At 43.1% G+C, this 20,759-nt stretch overlaps 1 protein-coding gene across 4 annotated transcripts in view; it reads left to right on the top strand.

The window, feature by feature from the left end:
- MARCHF3 (membrane associated ring-CH-type finger 3) overlaps positions 1-20,759 on the top strand; it is a 167,290-nt gene that overhangs the window by 41,774 nt on the left and 104,757 nt on the right. The window contains exon 1 of one of the 4 annotated variants that reach the window (XM_029941821.1): positions 20,430-20,476. The exons of the other annotated variants lie outside the window; for them this stretch is intronic. The gene's annotated coding sequence lies outside the window, so the exon portion shown is untranslated. Of the gene's footprint in view, positions 1-20,429; positions 20,477-20,759 lie in introns of those variants that run through there. 4 annotated transcript variants of the gene reach the window in all.

The following is a 20,759-nucleotide window of genomic DNA, read 5'->3' as shown; positions in this document are numbered from 1 at the left end:
CTAAAGAACCACATTTATATGCAGGAGAGAAAAATCTCCCTATCCTTTGTGCCTTGTTTGTTCCCTCTGGGAATCATTCTCTCCTGGCCTCTATTTAACATGCAGGTTCTTATATATTGGGGTATTTAAAAAGTGGGATAGAAAAGGAAAAACTGAACACAGGTCCTTTCTTTGGGATTTGCAGTAAAATATGCATTTGAGGGGGCACCTGGATGGTTCAGTTGGTTAAGCATCTGACTTAGGCTCAGGTCATGATCTTAACGGTTCACAAGTTGGAGCCTCACATGAGACTTTCTGCTGTCAGCGCTGAGCCTGCTTCAGATCCTCTGTCTCCCTCTGTCTCTCTGCCCTTCCCCCACTCACTCACCCTCTCTCTCTCTCTCTCAAAATTAAATAAAATAAAAATTTTTAATGAAAAAAATAGGGGTGCCTTGATGGCTCAGTTGGTTGAATGTCCGACTTCGGCTCAGGTCATGATCTTGCCATTCATGAGTTCGAGCCCCTCGTCGGGCTCTGTGCGGTCAGCTCAGGGCCTGCAGCCTGCTTCAGATACTGTGTCTCCCTCTCTCTCTGCCCCTCCCTCACTTGTGCTCTGTCTCTATCTCTCAAAAATAAGTAAACACTTGAAAAATGAAAAACATATGCATTTGATCTTAGCCTACCATTTTTAAACCCAAACAGCAGAGGTGTTTGGACAGCAACACCAGGTTCATCAACCTTGGGTTGTCCTCCTCACATGTACTTGGCTATCAAAACATCTGAGGTAGCCCGAAGCTGAGAAAAACACAGCCCTTCAAGTAGAGGAAAGGAAAGCGTTAACAAGAGTAGAACATGGTGTTTGGAAACGGCCTCAGCTATTTCACGGCAGACTTTGAGAGGGCTCCAGGACAGGGAATCTCAATACCATAGTAGTCAAGTAACGTGTTCCTAGAAAAGTAAAATGAGCCTGCCTGGCAGCCTATGCAGAAGGAAGCTTCCCTCCAAACATAATATTTGATACTGTCCACACTTTCACACTGCTACTGTTGGCTCTGCTGTGTATCAGATGTGATGTTTTCCCTGGTTGTTGTTTAAAGGAAGGGGGTTGGAAAATCCCCAGTTTGCTGGTATGGCGGGAGGAAAACCATGTGCGTGCGCAAACACGGATCCCTCTCCAAACTAAACACATATATGACACCTTCAGTTTGAAGGGAACGGTGTTTTGTGTTAACTTCCTGACACCTCACAGAGGACATTAATATTCTGCATCCGTTTTACTACTGGATTTAAAGAAAAGAAGTCTCCACGAAGTTTTCTCCACATACAATTCTTACAGCTGGAGCGGAAACTAATTCTTACAAGTCTCATCTAAATTATGCTTCCGCCTGTCTTTCTCCATCAAACCTTAGGAGGCTGTACCTCAGAAAAGTAGGCTAAGAGCCCCAGACACTCATGTGCCAGAGTTGTTGATCCCCAAACGGGTCCACATTTATTCAGCCTTCTGCACAGCCTTGCTTGACAGAGTAAAAGGCAAAGTAGGGCCTCCTATTAGGAGAAGTTCCATTCTCCTGAGAAGCTTTTCTTTCTCAGTGGACAGCGAACTATCCAGAGCGATCCTGGAAGAAGTCATTTGTTCACAGCTGGAGGCTGATTTGCGGCCCCGCAGAAGCACGTGCAGTGCGAGAAGACTTGCCGCGAGTCGGGGATTTTTCTGCACGTTCAGCAGGGCACCGCGCTCCGACAACCGCTGGAAGGAGGCTGAGGTCACGTGTCAGTGCGCACTGGAGGAGTTCTTTGTGCAGCAGAAAGCTTGACTTGTAGCTTAAGGGGGAGAGTCACACACAACTGGTCCTACCCACTCTGGCCTTTTCCAGTTTGGGGCCATAGAGAGCTTATTTCAAATCCATGGAGAGTTTAGGAGCGCCTGGGTGGCTCAGTCGGTTAAGCGTCCAGCTTCAGCTCAGGTAATGATCTCACGGTTCGTGGGTTCGAGCCCCGCGTCGGGCTCTGTGCTGACAGCTCAGCCTGTTTCAGATTCTATGTCTCCCTCTCTCTCTGACCCTCCCCTGCTCACACTGTGGCTGTCTCTCAAAAATAAATAAAAATAAAAAATAAACCATTAAAAAAATTCCAGGGAGAGTTTAAAAATAATTTCAGACTCTCTTTCAACCACTCTCCTCGCCAGACCTTTCAGTAAAGATGCTAACAGGCAGCCAAACCACAAATATTCCTTTCACCTCTCCTCCACATTCTCTACCTGCCTGGCCTGGCCAGCACATCACTCTGGACATTTGCCAGATGAAAACGTCACTTGCAAACCAGTGACCCATGGGCCCACCCAGCCTTAGATGATGTATTTTGTTTGGCCTTTACTGTGTTTTCAAGAAATATGTGAGTTGTCAACATGTAAAACTCAGGAAATTCCACATAAAAGTCTACGTTTCTGGTTTCTCTTAAAATTCTGAAGTTCTGGTCATCCCGGGCCCACAGTCTCAAGGCATATAGTGTGGTGAGGCCAAGGGGTGGCTCTGTCCACGGTGACTCCATCCCTGCCAGTGTGAAATGTCATCTACCGATGAATAACATTATCATACGCAAGCCAGAGTCCAGAACTCAGCGTTGGGTGAAGTGAGTTCAGTTTAGGATACAGGACTTCGCTCTCATATCCGTAAGGAATAAGCACTATTTCAAACACAGAAGCATAACGAACAACACACTTAGGTGGAGGACAGTAACTCGAGGGTCTGAAGAACTCTCTTCTCTCCATGCTGATACCTCAGTTTCCTTACCTGCACTGCGGAGGTGTCGGTAGCTACCACTCGTCCCCTCATTCAGTGATTCGTTCATTTAACACCGTCTATACAGAGGGGCCAACATCAAGGGTTTAGAGTTTCACAACAGGGATCTGCAATTAGGACTTCATTTTCCTCACATAATAAAGTAAGCATCTGGCATACTCCATATATTCAATCACCATGAGTTTTTTTGTTTTTGTTTTTGTGTTAAATAAGTTCCAACCATTTGCCAAGATTTGTGCCAAGCCTTGGAAATACAAGGTTTTTTTTGTTTTGTTTTCTTAGGAGTCCATTATTAGGCTTCTAACATCAGAGGTCCTTGGTGCTTAGGGGATTGTATTTGAATTGGTACGTTTGCCCCGGAAAAGTGTACACACACAATAACTTGCATAACATTCCAGGAATGTGGAAGTTCCTGACGCCTGTTCATGGCGCCTGCTCCGTTCGGGAGGCCCTCACAAAAGGGATGGTCACGAAGGTTGTGGAAGTAGTGGTCACAGAAGACACGAGAACGCACAAAGGAAGAGCCAGGCGGTGCAGCTCTGTGTGACGACAGGGGCTGAGGCGCACAGAGTTGAAATGGGCAGTAAGCGCAATTTTTAATGAACACAGCATCACTTTTTTTTTCAGATAAAGAAGATAATCCTATTACAACTCATGGAATGAGACCTAGCATTTTGTCTCTCTCTCTCATGTATAATTGCTGCTCCTTAAAAAAAAAAATTTAATATTTATTGATTTTTGAGAGAGACAGAGAGACAGACAGAGCATGAGCCAGGGAGGGGCGGAGAACAAGGGAGACGCAGAATCCGAAGCAGGCTCTAGGCTCTGAGCCATCAGCATAGAACCCAACATGGGGCTCAAAGCCACAAACCGAGAGATCATGACCTTAACTGAAACCGGACACTTAACCAATAGCCACCCACGTGCCCCAGCAGCTACTGTAATCCATGTTATGTTCTGGAATTATCTTCTCTCCTATGATCCTTTAATCTTTTTTATCTAAATAACTCTATGTCATCCTGGATATGAAGACTCATCTCAGTATTTATTAAGCTGGGCCACTGCTTTTGCATAGGGCCGATTTGGCATATGCCGTTTTGTCCATAGTCTAGTCTTTCCCTAGTCTTCAGCATGTAGTCCCCGGTACTCACAGGACTGACTGCACATGGGACCTGATTTTATCTGTTGGTGACCCAGGTGGGGCCAGTGGTCACTCTGGGCCCCCTCTGCCCTTGAGCCTCTCTAACCTTTAGGTTGGATACAACGCTTTTATCACATTCCCTCCAAAACAAATCCAACCGCCAAAGTACTGGGAGGGAGGGAGGGAGGTTTTACTGAGAGTTTGGGAGACAGAGTCAAAATTCACTGCATTTCTCATCAAAATGCCCAACCTGCCAAAGTTTGTCTCCATCAAAGGCCAGACCCTCGTGTTTCCTCCGTCCTCACCCACTCTGTAGCCTGTGCTAATTCAGAGAATAGAGAGCCCTAAGCCTCTGCAATTCTGCTTCCTCATTCCTGTTATTTAATACTGGGTGAATTATGGGAAAGCCTCCGCGCCGAGGATGACAATTTTGTTTACACCAGTCAGCAAGCAACAAGCCCTCCTTAGTATTCATGCTATTTGTGGCGGGGTTAGGAGGAAGTAACAAACATATCTGCCTCTTCCCCCCCACCCCCCACCAACAACTTACATTCTTCACTTATTACCTTGACGGCACCCTTGATGTTAGCACACGTAAGCTCCTCTCTCATTTTTGGACAGCTGCACGTTGTGCCATTGTATATATACAGCAGGATGCATGTGGCCGTTTCTGGATGTTTATTTCATTTTCCTTTTTCCTATTACAAATAATGCTACAATCAAATATCGCACACTTGTGTGTCGGTAGGATACATTACTGGAATTGGTATTACTGTCATGAATGTGTACGTTATAATGTTTAGTGGATGCTGCTATCCAGGAATTTGTCTCCCAACCCACTGTGTAGAAGAGACTATTTTTGTTTTCCTAAGATTACCTCGTTTTGTATGTGTATTCATGTCCCACCTTGATTCAGTAAGGGTTTAAGGTGGCTGGCAGAGAAATAGAACTTACAGGCAGATGGGAAGGGAAAGTAGAAAACAAAGATAAAGACATAAAATGGGAGTGCTGAGTGGCTCAGTCAGTTGAGCGTCCATCTCTTGATTTCAGCTCAGGTCCTGATCCCAGGGTCATGAGATCAAACCCTGCATCGGGCTCTGCACTGAGTGTGGAGCCTACTTAAGATTCTATCTCCTTCTGCCCCTCTCCCCTGTTCACATGCTCTTGCTCTCAAAAAAAAAAAAAAGTTAAAAAAAAAAAAGACATAACATGGACTGGTGAGTAAGTAAGGGTATTATAAAAATTCATTCAAATTCATTCATAAAAACCCATTCAAATTCATGCAAACCAGGCATCCCTCAGATTTAGCACTAAGCTTTCCAGCAGCCAATGCAAAGATGGGAAACTGATCAATTAGAGAATCCAAAATTGAAAACAAAGCCATGACTTGCCAGCCTCATATAAAAAACATACACTGAGACTGTCCTCAGCAGCACGACCTCGTGTGAACCCCACAGCACCCTGGTATCTGCCCATTTTTCTCAGACCCAAAGCAGAGCCCTGCTGTCACATGCACATGTGATTATGTTGGGTGGGTGCTAACCTGGCCAGGGCTGATAAACCAACCCCCTGCCTCCGAGTGTGGCCAGATAACAGGCTGTTTACGGCAGGCATCGTCACACAAACACACAGACCTTCCTTTCTCTCAAAAGCCTCTGGGCCCTGCCTTGGAGGATGGGACCAGAAGTAAATCTGCGCTAGTGTAGGTAAGCGCAGTCAGGAAGGCAGTCACACTCCCAAGCAGAAGGCCTGCGCTGCCTGGATGGATGTGTTCCCCATGCTGCCCAGGGGTGGGGAGCAGGGATGCCCTGAGTGAGTGAGGAGCCAGGGAACACCTGTGTAAATGGCCAGCAGCAATCACAAGTGGGCTGAATCCCCCAACAGAGAGTCAGATGTCTCCACATGCTCTGACTCAAAGCAAAGGGAGTAGAGCTGGACCACAAGCAGTGGAGGAGCTAAGAGACAACTAAACTTGGGCATGGACTTGAAAGCAGGGCAAACTAGCAAGGAGTGAGTCTCTAAGGGTTGACGTTGGAAAAATACAAAACAAAATGGATTGAGTCACGCAAGGTTTTGTCCCCAAGCCCCACTGTGCTGTGGATAATTTTACCCACAAGCTACTCCACACGGGGGTATGGACACCCAGATGTAACCTATCAGCCATGTATCATGAACAGAAGGAAAAAAGTTAAGAACACGTGTCTCAAATATAGAGGGGTAGTGTCTTCCTTTGTCATTCCCTGGATGACAAAGGAGAAGTGTGAGAAAGAAAGTCTTTCTGAGGGGAAAGAAAAAAAAATCACAGCGGACCCCTAATTGAAGGAACTTTTTTTGAGCATAGCCTGGGGCTTCACCAGAAACCAAAAGGGATATAAGAACAGCAGGCCACTCCCAAGGGAGTAAAAGGATCCAAAGGATGCACAGGGACACACCTGTTGGTGACATGATATGACATGGAGACAAAATGAAGGACATTTTCCATTTAGAGAAGACTGATCTTATTTAACAATCCTTACATTCCCTTGATTTCTTTCAAGTGCATCCACATGAAGGTTGACTTTTGAACCATGTGTTTTAGCCAGTATAGCTGTTCTGGGTTTTAACTTCACCCACGTGGACCCTGACCCACTGTTTAAAGCCTCCTGCCCTTCACATTGGTCTGGGAACAAACCCTGCTTTGCCTAGACCTGGGAGAATGCCTTCCCCATCCCCCTGTTCTGTGCACCTCCGGGCTAGCAGTAAGAGCGTCCCAGGATGGCTGGCTGATGAAGAAAAAGGATCACAGCTGTAGATTCTGGTATAACTTCACCAGAATATGCCAGTGCAAACAATGCGAACCTACATATGGGAAAACATGACAATGTGGTAGTCAGGTTTCACTGTGAGACTGCTGTATTCTCTTAGAAAGATTTCAGTATGACTGTGTTAGCCAGATGACTTCAGGTATCAGGTGCAACTTAAGTAACTTTTCATTAAGACTTTTTTCATTTACTAATTTTGAGAGAGAAAAAGAGAGAGCATGTGTGCATGGGGGAGGAGCAGAGAGAGAAGCTAGAGGGAATCCCAAGCAGGCTCCATACTGTCAGCACAGAGCCTGACTCAGGGCTTCGTCTCACCAACCATAAGATCATGCCCTGAGCCAAAATCAACAGCCCGGTCTTAATGGACTGAGCCACCCAGGTGCCCCTTTGTTAAGACTTTTAAGTCATTGATAAAAATGAACTTCTTGTGATAAAGTCATGTCCAGAATGCAACAGAATACGTAAAAATGAGTGTAGGTTATAGAAGAAAAAAAAAAAAAGACCTGTTTTCTTATTGTCCAAATAGCTAGCTACCATTTCCATCAGTACAATACGGCGATCTGGAATTTTGGTCAGAACTCCTTTGAATCTATTTTCAAATGAGTTCATCACCTGAACACTGCCAGAATGGTGCCACCTTTGATCAATGTAATGATTTTGATGTGAAAACCCCCCAGTTAAGGCTCTTAATCATTTCCATGGTAACAAAGAGTTTTGAACAAAATACAAGAGCAAGAGTATTATCCATGAACAACAAAGCCAACATGTGAGGAAATCAAGACGCTCTTTTGGCTAAAACACAGAATTCACAGTGCATTGGTGAAGCTTCTGCCTCTGTGGGTGGTGACTTCAGGACTCTTTTTCCCCTCAGCTAGGTGTACCCTTGACAGAGGAAGGTGTGAGCCAAGGGCCTGGACGACCGTCCTTAGCAGTCAGACCCTTTTGGGAGGAGTGCCACCCATCTATCTTCTTTCATTCTGGGCCCCCCACGTGACAAAGCAGTTTGCTTAGTAGGATGAGACATCCTTCTGCCCCCAGATTATAATGAAGGTTTTTAAATGTTTTCTGCCATCACCTTAGGCAGTATTTATGTAGTGAGGAACTACAAAAATGTGTGGTATATATTCCAATAGAGAGAATTTACTACTTTATAATTAAAGAAGCAATACTCCGCAAACATTGTTTTAAATCTTATTTTTGGGAGAGAGAGTGCGAGTGGGGAGGGGCAGAGGGAGAGGGAGACAACAGAATCTGAAGCAGGCTCCAGGTTCTGAGCTGTCAGCACAGAGCCCAACGTGGGGTTCAAACTCATGAACGGTGAGATCATGGCCTGAGCTAAAGTCGGATGCTTAACCGACTGAGCTACCTAGGCGTCCCTCACCCAAACATGCTTATCTCTAGCACTACCGAACTGAGTCATCACAATGCATTTTAGGCAAACGGGATGTGAGAGTTGAGGATAGTTTCCCCCAAACTCCCTCCACCACCTTCTACACCCCTGGGACTGTCTACCTGAGTGTCTGACGAGGTGAGAGGCTCAGACTCTGCTGGAATCAGGACTGGCAGGACACCCAAGCTGCCACCTTTGCATGCGCATCTCCTGTAGGTGGAAGCTTTACTTCCTCACACCTGCTTCATGGGGCAGGAACCCCAGAGGAGCAGAATTCCACAGGGCTGCCATCACTCAGGCCCGCGCACACTACAGGCTGCTGCAGGATGTGTTTACTCACCCAGTTAGCGTGACCCAGTATGCAAGCCTGTGGGCACAGGGTAGTCACAACCCACTCCCCCCAACGCCCCCTCCCCCGGGAGCCTGCAGAACTATGCAGGTCAGGTTGTGAAAGCGCATCCTTGGCCATCATCCGTGGTTATTTAGAATGGTGTGTGCAGTTCCCAGGAGGTTGCTCTCATTAAACTCGGCTCATTGTACTAGTAGAAAACAATGAGTGTGATTACTCTTTATTCTCCATAACATCTCAAGGGAGCTCTATGTCCATGTGATTCTCCATGGAGACATGGTGACATGGTGACATCTACCTATACCCAGGTAGATGGCAAAAATAACTAGAGAAAGAGTGTGGGGGGAAAATACTGAAATTTAAAGTAAAATGTGCAAATATGGATTATAAACAAATACTTATACTCAGTGTAAAAAGAATATATTTTAAAACTGACACGCTATCATGAAATGTAGAGAATAAGTATCTAATTTTTGCTGGATATGGGGGGGAATGCAGTATATAAATCACATAGAAAACAAATTTTCTCCATTGCTGGAGGGTATTTGGGATTGGAATCTAAATCTTCTTAAATTTACAGGGTTTTTTTTTTCCAGTGTTGTTTTTGTTACATCCTGCCCCAACATCCTAGATGTTGGACCTCTTTTTCCCAAGATCTGAATACTTTTATTTCTCTTTCCTCATTCGAACAAGAGGCCAGTGAGGATTAGTTCAAGCAAACAGTTGTAAAAGCCTCTCTTGGTGCACTTACATTTTTTTTTAGATTTTATTTAAACATTTATTTATTATTGACAGAGAAAGACACTGCATGAGCATAGGAGGGGCAGAGAGAAAGACAGACACAGAATCCCAAGCAGGTCCAGGCTCTGATCTGTCAACAAAGAGCCTGACGCAGGGCTCAAACTCACAAACTGGGAGATCCTGACCTGAGCCAAAGTCGGACACTCAACCAACTGAGCCACCCAGACGCCTCTGCACTTACATTTTTACAGCAGCCAGAGAAGATGGAACCAGGGGCTCCTGGGTGGCTCAGTTGGTTGAGGTGCCAACTCTGGGTTTGGACTCAGGTCATGATCTCACGGTTTGTGACATTTGGCCCCCTGTTGGGCTCCACGCTGACAGCAGGGAGACTGCTTAGGACCCTTTCTCTCTACCCTCCCCGCCCAACTCCTTCTCAAAAGAAATAAACTTAAAAAGAAAAAAAGAAGATGAAACTGGCTAGGGATGTGAGTGGATGAGGGTAAGACTGTACCAGGTGAGAGGAAGATGCCGATAGGGAGACCTGACCTACAATTAATGAATGACATCAAGGCCTTTCATGTGGAACGGCACACCCAAGGGCTGGGCGAGCCAAGCAGGAAGGAAAAGAAAGATATCATCTTGTTAATTGACCTAATCACACCTCCTTCCCCAGAACTACAGATGATTTATAACACAGAACTTCCTCTAATGCCATCAAACTGCCTCTCCCAGAAATGCTGCACAATAGTGATTGTGAATGGTGATCATGAACTAGAATTTTCGTCCCTGCCTCTTGGCCATTATTTCCTCTGAGAACTTATTTTGGGAACGCTGATGTGAAACTTACTTCTTGGTTTAGGGTTTTTTAAATTTTTTTGTTCTTTAATTTTAAGCAGTCACACCCTCAACCCCAAAGAGAGTGCAGATCCCGCCGTTGTATTCCGAACTTTGTGTTAGGAACGTTGAACTCTGGAAAGCCACAGCAGTTTTGGTGGAACCGGTGTGGATAATGCAGGCTTTTGGTCTTAGAAAGGGAAAAATAAAAAGAGCTGTGCAGAACGGCAGGAACAAGGAGTCTGGCATTTTTTCCTCATATTTCTAGGTGATAGACACATTGTTAGTTACCACACGTATAATTTATTAGTAATTGCTCTAATTTGCCTCCTAAGTTTCTAAAGTCGCCGGTTCACTGAGATAGAGCATTTGATATAAAATAGGGATCATGTGCTAATGTAATGAAGTAGCTACCCAGTCAGGGCGATTTCTGTGCAAATGCAGTTATTGACATTATAATCTAGTGAAGTGGGGGAGGGATAACAGAGTCAAACTCCCTAGAAGCCTAGTGACTAATATCACTCACTGGGATTAAAATACCATACACACATTTCCTCTTGAGGACATATGGATACTAAGATAACGTGATTTTCTTTGGGTTGGTTTGCAGTCTTTTTAAAAGAGAACGTGGTCTTCTTCCTTGGAGTGTGCTAAGGGCTGACTTCCAGGCACCTCCTGTGGGTGGACTGGGACACAGAGGGCTTAGGAGTTTGCAGACACAGTAGAGCAAAGCCCCGCCGAGCCTACTGCAGGGATGCTACAGACTGGGCTGGTACGGGACCTTCGTTGCTTCTTCTCAAAACAAACGTTGCACTTGTCTCAAAATGTCATCAGCTGACTTCCAGTACTGTTTTAAGGACCTAAATGCAAAAACGTATTCTTGCGGCTGGCCTGACAGATTTCTCTCTGTTCCTGAATCTCTGCAATTGACCCACAGAGACATTTTCTACTTCTTTTCTCCACTGAAAGGCCAAACAAGCTAAGGTCTCATTCTGTCTCGGTGCCATCAGCAAAATTGTCAACTCCCCTCTGCTTGCTGAGCTCTGTTCTTGCTGACTTGTAAGAGGCAGGAACACAGCTTAACATTTGGTTCTCAGGTTTAAACCTGTGGTCCTGAAAATGGCAGGACCTAGGAAAATGAAGTTTTTCGCTGACCTTTGAGAACATTGGAAATAGAGCTGACAGAAAAAACGTGGATTGCTTGGGACATTGTGGAAAGTCACTCCTTTGTCAAATTCAGCTGGCCGACATCCTGGGCCTGATAAAATTCCTTTGCAGTTCATCAGAATTTAACTTTGGCTCAATCTGTCAAAGTCACAACCACATCTCTCAAGAGTACCATTTGGCCACAGGTCAAATCCATTATCACAAACACAGTGGATATTCCTGAATAGCATTCCTAACCAATTTGGAATAAGAGCAAATATCAAAAAAATATTAAAAAAAACAACGCAATTTAGATGACCCCCACTACTTTTATTAAAATCCAGAAACTTTTCTAAGTGACCAGAAGGCAATTGGAAAAATAACCATATTCCTGGAACCTGAAATCAGACTGTCAATGATTAAGAGTTTAAAATAAATTTGGAAATTATATTTATGGCTTCATAACTTCCTTGGTATACTGTTGGCATGTTCATGATCAAGGAGGATCCCCAAATGAGTCTTCTGGTTAACGCTTGCTTGATCAATGTTCGGGAAGCAGCGGGGCAGAATGGGAAGCCCGTTTATCCTCAGAGTATGAGCCTGGGCCAGCCTCATTAACCTAATCTGGTAGCGCACTAAAAAGGCAAATTCAGGATCCCCAGCATAACAAGTAGCATTTCTGGGAGTGGGGTGCAGGAATCCAGGTTTTTACAAGCTCTTCTGGCGATTGTGATGTTCACTCAGGTTTGAGAACCACTGGCCTCGGGGTCTCTGGGACAAACTGTCAACTGGCAATTGATGGTTTGTGGTTATACCTGCTTATCTTTCTGCAGACGGAAGAAATGTGGCAATCATGTCGTCGTCCTTCTCTGGCAGCTAGATCCCAGCTGCTGATTTTTGCTTTCTTTTCTCCACAACATTTGCTGATACCTGATCAGAGCTATGGGGCACCATACGCTGAAGCTGACTTAAGATGACAGTCTGTATGTTAGACTCGGAACTTGTTAAGGAGTTCCTCCTAAACTTGTTGGGATGGTTTGAGTTTGTTCATACTAAGAGGTGACCACACACCTAAACAGTAATACACACTCTTCCTGAATTAGCTCTCTGAACATCTTAGCCATCTGTAATATAGCAAAAAAAAAAAAAAAAAAAAAAAAAAAAAAAAAAAAAAAAAAAAAAAAAAAAAAAATCCCAGAAAGTAGACCAAAAAGACCTTTTATCATGTAACATGTATATTATGAAAACTACACACCAAAACTTGTTCCTCATTTTTTTTTAGGTTTATTTATTTTGAGAGAGAGTGACAAGGGCAGAGAGAGATAATCCCAAGCAGGCTCCCCAGGGCCAGCTTGGAGCCCGGGGCAGGGCTTAAATCCACCAATGGCAAGATCATGACCTAAGCTGAATCAAGAGTTGGACGCCCAACTTACTGAACCACCCCAGTGCCCCAGAACTTGTTCCTTTTAAAAAAATTCTTGGAGGGCGCCTGGATGGTTCAGTTGGTTAAGCATCTGACTTCAGCTCAGGTCATGATCTCACGGTCTGTGGTTTTGAGCCCCGCATCGGGCTCTGTGCTGACAGCTCAGAGCCTGGAGCCTGCTTCAGATTCTGTGTCTCCCACTCTCTCTCTCTGCTCCTCCCCCACTCACTCTCTGCCTCTCTCTCAAAATAAAATAAAGACATAAAAAATTAAAAAAAAAAAGAAATTCTTGGTGGCTGCCAAAATCTTCTCAGTCTTTCTTTCTAAAACCAGTAGTGCCTCAGAATCACATGAGAAGCTTTTTAAAAATTCATATGTGCCACACTTAAATGTAAGAGCTAAAACTATAAAACACTTAGAAGAAAACTTGGGTGACAATCTTGATGACCTTGGGTTAGGCAACAGTTTCTTGGCTATAACACCTAGAATACAGGCAATCAAACAAAAAATAGATCATTAAAAATTAAAACTTTTGTGCGTCAAAGGACACTAATCAAGATCAAGAGTGAAGAGTAGGAAATACCTGAAAACCATATATCTGAAGAGAGTCTAGTATCTAGAACATATTTTTTAAAAACCGTAAACTCAACAGTAAAAAAAAAAAAACCCAACCAACTTGATTTTAAAATTCATGAAATATTTGAACAGATATTTCTCCAAAGAAGATGTACACAAGGCTGATGAGCACACAAAACGATTCTCAACATCATTCGTCATGAGGGAAATGCAAATCAAAAACACAATGAGATACCACATCACCCTAGGATAGCTAGAACAAAAAAGAGAGAAGACACCACGAGTCAACAGGATGGGGAGAAATTGGAACCCTCACACACTGCTGGTAGGAATATAAAACGGCACAGCCACTTGGGAAAAGAGTCTGGCAGTTCCTCAAAAACCTAAAAACACATGACCCAACAATTCTGCTCCTAGGTATATACCCACTAGAACGGAAGGCATAAAAGTTCATACATGAATGCTCACAGCAGCCTTGTTCCTTAAAGCTAAAAAGTGGAAACAACTCAAATGTCCATCAACTAATGAGTGGATAAACAAAATGTGGTATATTTATACAAAAGGATATTATTCACCCATGAAAAGGAGTGAAATATTGATACATGCTATAACATGGATGAACCTTGAAAATGTTAAGTGAAAGAAGCCAGACACAGAAAGTCACATATTGTGTGATTCCATTTAGGTTAAATGTCCAGAATAGGCAAAGCCATCAACACAGAAATGTGATTAGTGGTTGAGTGGTTGTTGGAGGCTGGGGGAAGTGGATGGCCACACAACATTGTGAAATACTAAAACCATTCAGTGGTACACCTAAAACGGTGTATCTTATGGTATGTAAACTCTGTTTCAGTGTTTTAAAAAACAGGCTGCAAGGTGGATTTGGCCTGTGGGGCCAAACATATTTCCATAATCAAAAATAACATACGATATCTACTGAGGAGGGGGCCAGGGTATCTGTAGTTTTGACAAATTTCCAGGTACTTTACTTGAAACCAATCAACTGCTGGTTGGAAAATCAATGGTTGGGGACTACTGCTCTCTAGATGGTTCTGTTAGTCTGTTTATCTTAGAAGACTGAAAGAGAGGAAAGCAGTTTCTATATGGAGACAAGTAGGAGCCCTAAGGAAAAAAAAATATATATGTATATATATTTGCTGAAAGCCCAACAAGACACAGTGAAGAATAAGATGCAGATATCAAAGCTGGAAAAGCTCAGTATTCTGAGGCCACTTAGCACAGAAGCAAACAGTCACATGTGCCATTACAATCCGACATCATCGCTATGTTACAACTTTTGATATTCATAGCGATGACCTGGAGGTATTCAGAAAGGATTAAATTGTGTTCAGTAAATGTTATTTAAGGCATGTGGAGGTAAATACTCATTTTAGAAAACAGCATTTTAAGAATGCTCCAAGTAGTAAAACCTCAACAATTGAGGAAATCTGATTATCCAGGTAAGGTAGTTTAAAAATCCTTAATAGCTTTATTTTAAAGTCTAATTTTTTTCCACTTGGCTTTCACAAACAAGAATCAATCTTGCAACTAAGGAAAAATAACAGGATATAAACTTCCTGAAATGAGCATTAGACACAGAAAACATTTCAGGGGAGAGAAAAGGAGAGGGAGAGATTTTTATTTTTTTAATGCATACTCATTTGTAAGCCAATAGTCCTTTCTGTTTCTGATCAACTTTATTGAGGTATAACTTATATATACCAAAATATTGTGAGCATGCCATTTGAATGCCTTTGACAAATGTGGGTGCACCCTTGTGTAACTACCATTCCAGTCAATACACAGAACATGCCACCTCCCTGGAATCATGTGCCCCTTTGCGGTCAATTGCCCGACCATATACCCACCTTGCCCCAGGCAACCAGTGATGTGATTTCTGGCACTATTGATTAATTGTGCCTTTAGAATTTCAGACAGACAGTCTCATACTATGTATGTCCTTGGGTCCAGCTTCTTTCAGCACAACTATGAGATACATGTATGTTGCTGCATGTGATTAGCAGTTCATTCCATGTTATTACCACTGAGTAGTTTTCCTTATATGAATATACCAAGGTTTACTAGTCCATTCACGTCTTGCTTTCTTTTGGGGGCTATTAGGAATGAAAATGCCCGAGTCTTTTTATGGACGTATGTTTCCATTTCTCCAGGGTAAATCCCCAATGCTGGGCCACGTGTTAAATATACCTTTAACATACTAAGAAACTGCCAAATTCTCCTCCCAAGGCGTTTCACCATTTTCTGCTCCGACTTGCAAAGCAGGACAGTGACCATGAAAGCCCATAACTGGGACTTACACACTAGTAGAGAGAAAATTCTCTCAGTGATTTTCGTCTCTAATTGATTCATTATTTTGTCTGCTATTGTAGGAGTTTCACCTTGTATTTATGAAAAATTTGTCTGTACAGTTCCAAACCCTTTTTAGGCTTCAACCAGTGTTAATATTGATATACTGTCAATTAGTTACATATACAATTATCAACATACTATATCATCAATATGCCATTAATTAAAACTAAAATTTTGGGGCACCTGGATGGCTCAGTCAGTTGAGCAGCCAACTTCGGCTCAGGTCATGATCTCCCAGGTCATGGGTTCAAGCCCTGTATTAGGCTCTGTGCTGACAGCTCAGAGCCTTGACCCTGCTTCTGATTCTGTGTCTCTCTTTCTCTGTGTCTCTCCTCTGCTCACACTCTGTCTCTGTCTCTCTCTCAAAAATAAACATTAAAAGATAATAAGAAAATAAATAATACTAAAGTTTCAAGCACAAAATATCTTTCCTAGGAGTGATAGCTAAAAATGGCTTCCCAAACAGCATTTATGTACGTTCCTTTCTAATGAGTGGGCAGTGACTGTGAATGAATCCTTGACCATGTAACATCATGGCAGTTTTTGTTGTTTGTCCTTTCAAAGCCGACTTTCTGTGGAAGTCAGTGCCTCGGTTTATGAAAGAGGAGCAGTACAGTTTAGCGTTCAAGAGCTCTAGTTAAAGAGGTAGTCAGACCAGTGTGAAAATTGTGAATACTTTCCATGGGCCCATTCTTTAACATATAGAGAGCTCTGGATCCCTCATCTGCAATCTGGGAGATAGGCGTCATAAATATCCTTACCTCACATAATTGTTCTGGGGACAATGATCTCATGTAGGTAAAGCCTGTGGCAGTGTTCCTAGTTCATATTTATTGCTCAACAAATGGGAGCTTTAAAAGACGTGTTCCAATGTGACTGAAGAAAAAAGTCATCATAGGAAATGCAGGCTGAGTTCCGGGAGATAAATTCCCTCTCCTTGCTTTGTCTAGGAGACATGCGCCCTCTCTCCCCTTGAAAGTCAGGGAGATTCCCGTACCCTTAGCTGCCAATAAGCCCTGTCCTCCACAAGGTCATTCTTCCCTCCACATCTTCTGCTCCTGCAGGGCCTGGCTAGGAGGAGGGGCACGTGACCCTTCTCTCACCTCTTCCCAGTCTGGCTCACCTGCTCAGAAGCCTGGACTCCCCATGCTGCCCTCTGCCTCAGCTCTTTCTACTGATCTTGCGCTGAAACCCCCCGCTTCCTTTCAGAACTCAACCTTAACCTCCCACGTGCTCAGGAGACATATAAGACCCATGGGCTGAGGGATTAAGAGGCATCTGTGCTCTGGTCCCCGGCATCAAACAACCATAGTAGGACCTTAGGAGAAAGCTCACTGGATGTACATCTTAAAATTCCAGAAAATCATTTTTTAAATTTAAGTTTAATTTTTAAGTTTAACATGGACCATAAGGAAGAAACACCCTCCATGCTCGGGCTCTCAATTTGAAAACCATTTGGTAAGTATTTCTTTTTGCACCTACCCTTAGGGCCTTTATGGGAAAGCTAGTGTTGCATCCTGCCTAGCTCCTAACTCTGGAGAAGCCGCAGTCTGTCAGGAAGTGAATAAATCACACCAGTAAGGAAGTTAATTAAGAAATGGGATGTGTTTAGGTATGTGTAGAAAAGAGCAACCAGGGAAATGTGGGGTAACCAGCATTATGACACCAAACTGCTGACCTGAACGCTACACCGAGGAAGTCTTGTTTTCTTCTGTGTGTGTGTGGTGCCCTTCAGCCTGTGGTGTTAGCTCTACCTCAGGCCAAGGATGGGTGAGACACAGCAGCGGGAAGTGGGAAGGAGGGCAGAGGCTATGGTCTGGCAGAATCTGGGTGAAGTCAGGTTAACCATCGTTCCAGATCTTTCTGTAAGATACCCTCTAAGGTATCAACTGAAGGACAGGCTGTCATCTCTGACCACTTGGCCCAAGAAAACAGCTAATTCGCTCAGGAAGTCCCCTCAGCTAGAATGGATGAAGGTGTGAGACAGTCCGGTGTTGTATTAAATATTGAAAATAAGCCCCAGGGTAGGAGTGCTCTTCAGAGAGGCGCTTTAGCCCTCTGATACGGCCCCTTAGGCCAGTTTTCTGTCACACAGAGAAGAGAGAATGACAGAAAATATTGGTGAATTAGTTCAAGGAACTTCAAGAGTTTAAAATCGGTATCCTTGACATTTTGACATCCGAGCCCATTTTCCTTTGGTTTTCCTGACAGAAGAGGACACGCCAGTTGAGGAAGAATCGATCGCTGCTTGCTATTCTTCAACTGCTAAAAAACTCACTAGATTTTTTTTTTCCTTCAAAGATTTATACATTTAAAAACTAAATTTAAATGTCTGTCAGCTCCCAGTTCTAAAAATTTTCAGTGTTGGGGCGCCTGGGAGGCTCAGTCAGTTAATCAGCTGACTTAGGCTCAGGTCATGATCTTGCAGTTTGTGAGTTCGAGCCCCGCATCGGGCCCTGTACTGACAGCTCAGAGCCTGGAGCCTGCTTCACATTCTGTGTCTCCCTCCCTTCCCTGCTCATTCTCTGTCTCTCACACAAAAATAAAATAAGCATTAAAAAATTTTAAATAAATAAAAATAAAAATTTCAGTGTCTTCAATCAAATTTATCCTCTGTTAGTTCCAACTAGTAAGTACACTCTGTAGCAAATATCTTTTAGGCCATTTACTCAAGCAGAAAATGCAGGTACTTGGTTTGTTTTTTAATTTTCTTTTTATGGCAGCATTTCCCTTTTTCCCTCCAGTAATTAACAGTAACATCATAAGGATTTTTTTCCTACCTGAAAACTTTGACAAGTTACAGAAGATTGGTCAAATCTTCTGTTTTGATTTGGTTTGGCACCTGTTACTGTCTCACTTTGTCCTACAAAAATAGCAAGGGCAAGATATCACCCTAGTTTATTTTTTAAAGGACAAATACATTGTTTTAAGATGACTTATTTCCATTGAAATATTTCCAAAATTCAGATGTTTCTTTTCTCAATAACTGTTTCGTACAACAATTTTTAACAGGTCATAAAAATACTTTCCCTTCTAAGTAGACATTCATGAATCTGTTCAATCTTTGCTTACTTGTTTATAACCAAAACAAAAAGGGCTGGAAAACAGATGAAAACCTGTCTGTCGGGTCCCTGCTCTGTCCCATGCACGGGGCTAAATGTTACATACGTTATCTGGGTAATTCTCACAACAGTCTATAAACAATGATAGGTGTGTGATCATCTCAATTTATATGAAAAAAAATTAAAGCTTGGAGAACTTGCCCATAGTCACGTGGACAGAAAGGAAATCTTTTGTTATTAAAAAAAATAACAAAAAAATGGATTCAGTAATAAATTACAGAATCACAAGTTCATATTAGTTTTATTGTTGCTGTTACTGAAAGTATGAAGTCATCTTACATACGCATAAACACATGGCCGTCATACTCTCATTTGCCACACGAAGAAGTTAAGGTCCGTGGAAGTGAAATGACTATTCCACAGGGACACGGCGAGTTAACCGGATTTCAGAACCAACGAGCAGATGCATATGGGGTGCCTACCGTGACATGAGTTTTTAAGACGTTGGCAGTGTGTCTGGAACTTCCAGCCCTGGGTCCTTTTTCATTTTTTCTTAGGTTTATTTATCTTGAAAGAGAGAGACAGGAGAAAGAATCTCAACCAGGCTCTGTGCTCCATACTGAGCCCAACATGGGGCCCTGTCTCATGGTGGTGAGATCATGACTTGTGCCAAAATGCAGGGTTGTTTGATTAACTGTCTGAGTCACTCAGGTGTCCCTTCCATCCTGGGTTCTTAAACGTGTAGCAAAACGACCGTGTTCATGGCATAGACGTGTCCTCATTCTTCTCGTGATGCTGCCACCCCCTTCCCATTGGACGAAGAAATACACCGCGTACCCCTGTTCAGGGCTCAGACGGCTGTTTGTTTGCACTGTGGAGGAGTAACCATGGTGCTTCAGTGTTGTCACGATCGAGCCTGTCAATGTAGTCGTGTGGTGACACCACTGCAGCTGTGAAGCAATCATTCATATCCGTCCTTGTGTTTATATTTAGCAGCGGCGCTAATGGTGTGATTATAGGATGTAAACAAGCTCCACCCAGAGTGAGGCCGAGTGTCGAGATGATTGCCCGGGGACCTAGGTTACCCAATGCACTTGCTCTATGCAATGAAAATACCCAGCACAGACAACTTTATTGTGCCTACAAATTTGGCTTCCCACTAGTACCACTTCAAGCCAAATTATGTATGTTCGATGAGGCATAATTTCTTATTAGATTGGGAGAATACCGGGGCAGACTACATCATGATGGGATTATAATTTGAATTTTAATCAGGTTTTGTTCATTCCCCCATACTAGCTCATGAAATTGATTTGATACCGTAGTTACTCAAATGAATAGGGGACAACATAGGACAAAAAGGGAACAAATTGTATTGCTTACCACAAAGAGTAATACACTCTTTTATAAGAGTAAGTATAACTGTTGGCATTTCTTTCCTGACCTTTCCACGAACCCTCTTTCATCAGCCTTGTGGTGGTCCCTTCTCCAAGACAGATGTCTGAATCTGGGTTTTGGCCTCTCTGATTAGGAATTTAACATACTGAATTCAGCCTTTTAATGATTCTCTAAAATTTTATTTTGACAACCCTCTGTGCAAACCCGGCGTGTATGTAAATCGATATCCCTTATTTCCGACCAAAAGAACATGTTGAAAGCTTCCCATCAAAAATCATTCGCAAAGTGGAGAGGGAATTTAGTGTAACAGACTCTGGTTTGCTCCACTGTACGTGCTATATTCCTCTCTTTTCTTTCTAGCACACCCAAGATTCAGACATTTGGAAGAAATGTTTCAAGTAAGAGATGCCATTAAATGTAGGAAATCACAGCTAGAACAGCTATGTGGTCTTACCGTCGTGTGATCTTGTAAGTCATAGCGAAGATAACCTCTACGGGGTGATCTTACTGTTGGTACTCACCACACCGTCAGCTACCTGACAATAGTCAGGGAAAATGGAGTTACCGGAAAAACAGGCCATTCTTCCTTAAAAGTAGCCACTTTGAATTCATTCCGGTGAGCACTTAGCTCCTAACCAAAGTATTTCTTACCTCGTCATTTTTTCTAAATCACAGTTACATATTTAAGTACATGAACAATCAGAGTTTCATAAAGGTTAAAAGGCCAAGTGGAATAAGCCAGTGAAAACAA

Source organism: Suricata suricatta, chromosome 6 (assembly GCF_006229205.1).
Source record: "Suricata suricatta isolate VVHF042 chromosome 6, meerkat_22Aug2017_6uvM2_HiC, whole genome shotgun sequence".
In the NCBI taxonomy this organism is placed as follows: Eukaryota; Metazoa; Chordata; class Mammalia; order Carnivora; family Herpestidae; genus Suricata; species Suricata suricatta.
The sequence above is the reverse complement of the archived record's forward strand: the minus strand, read 5'-3'. Positions and strand labels throughout refer to the sequence as shown.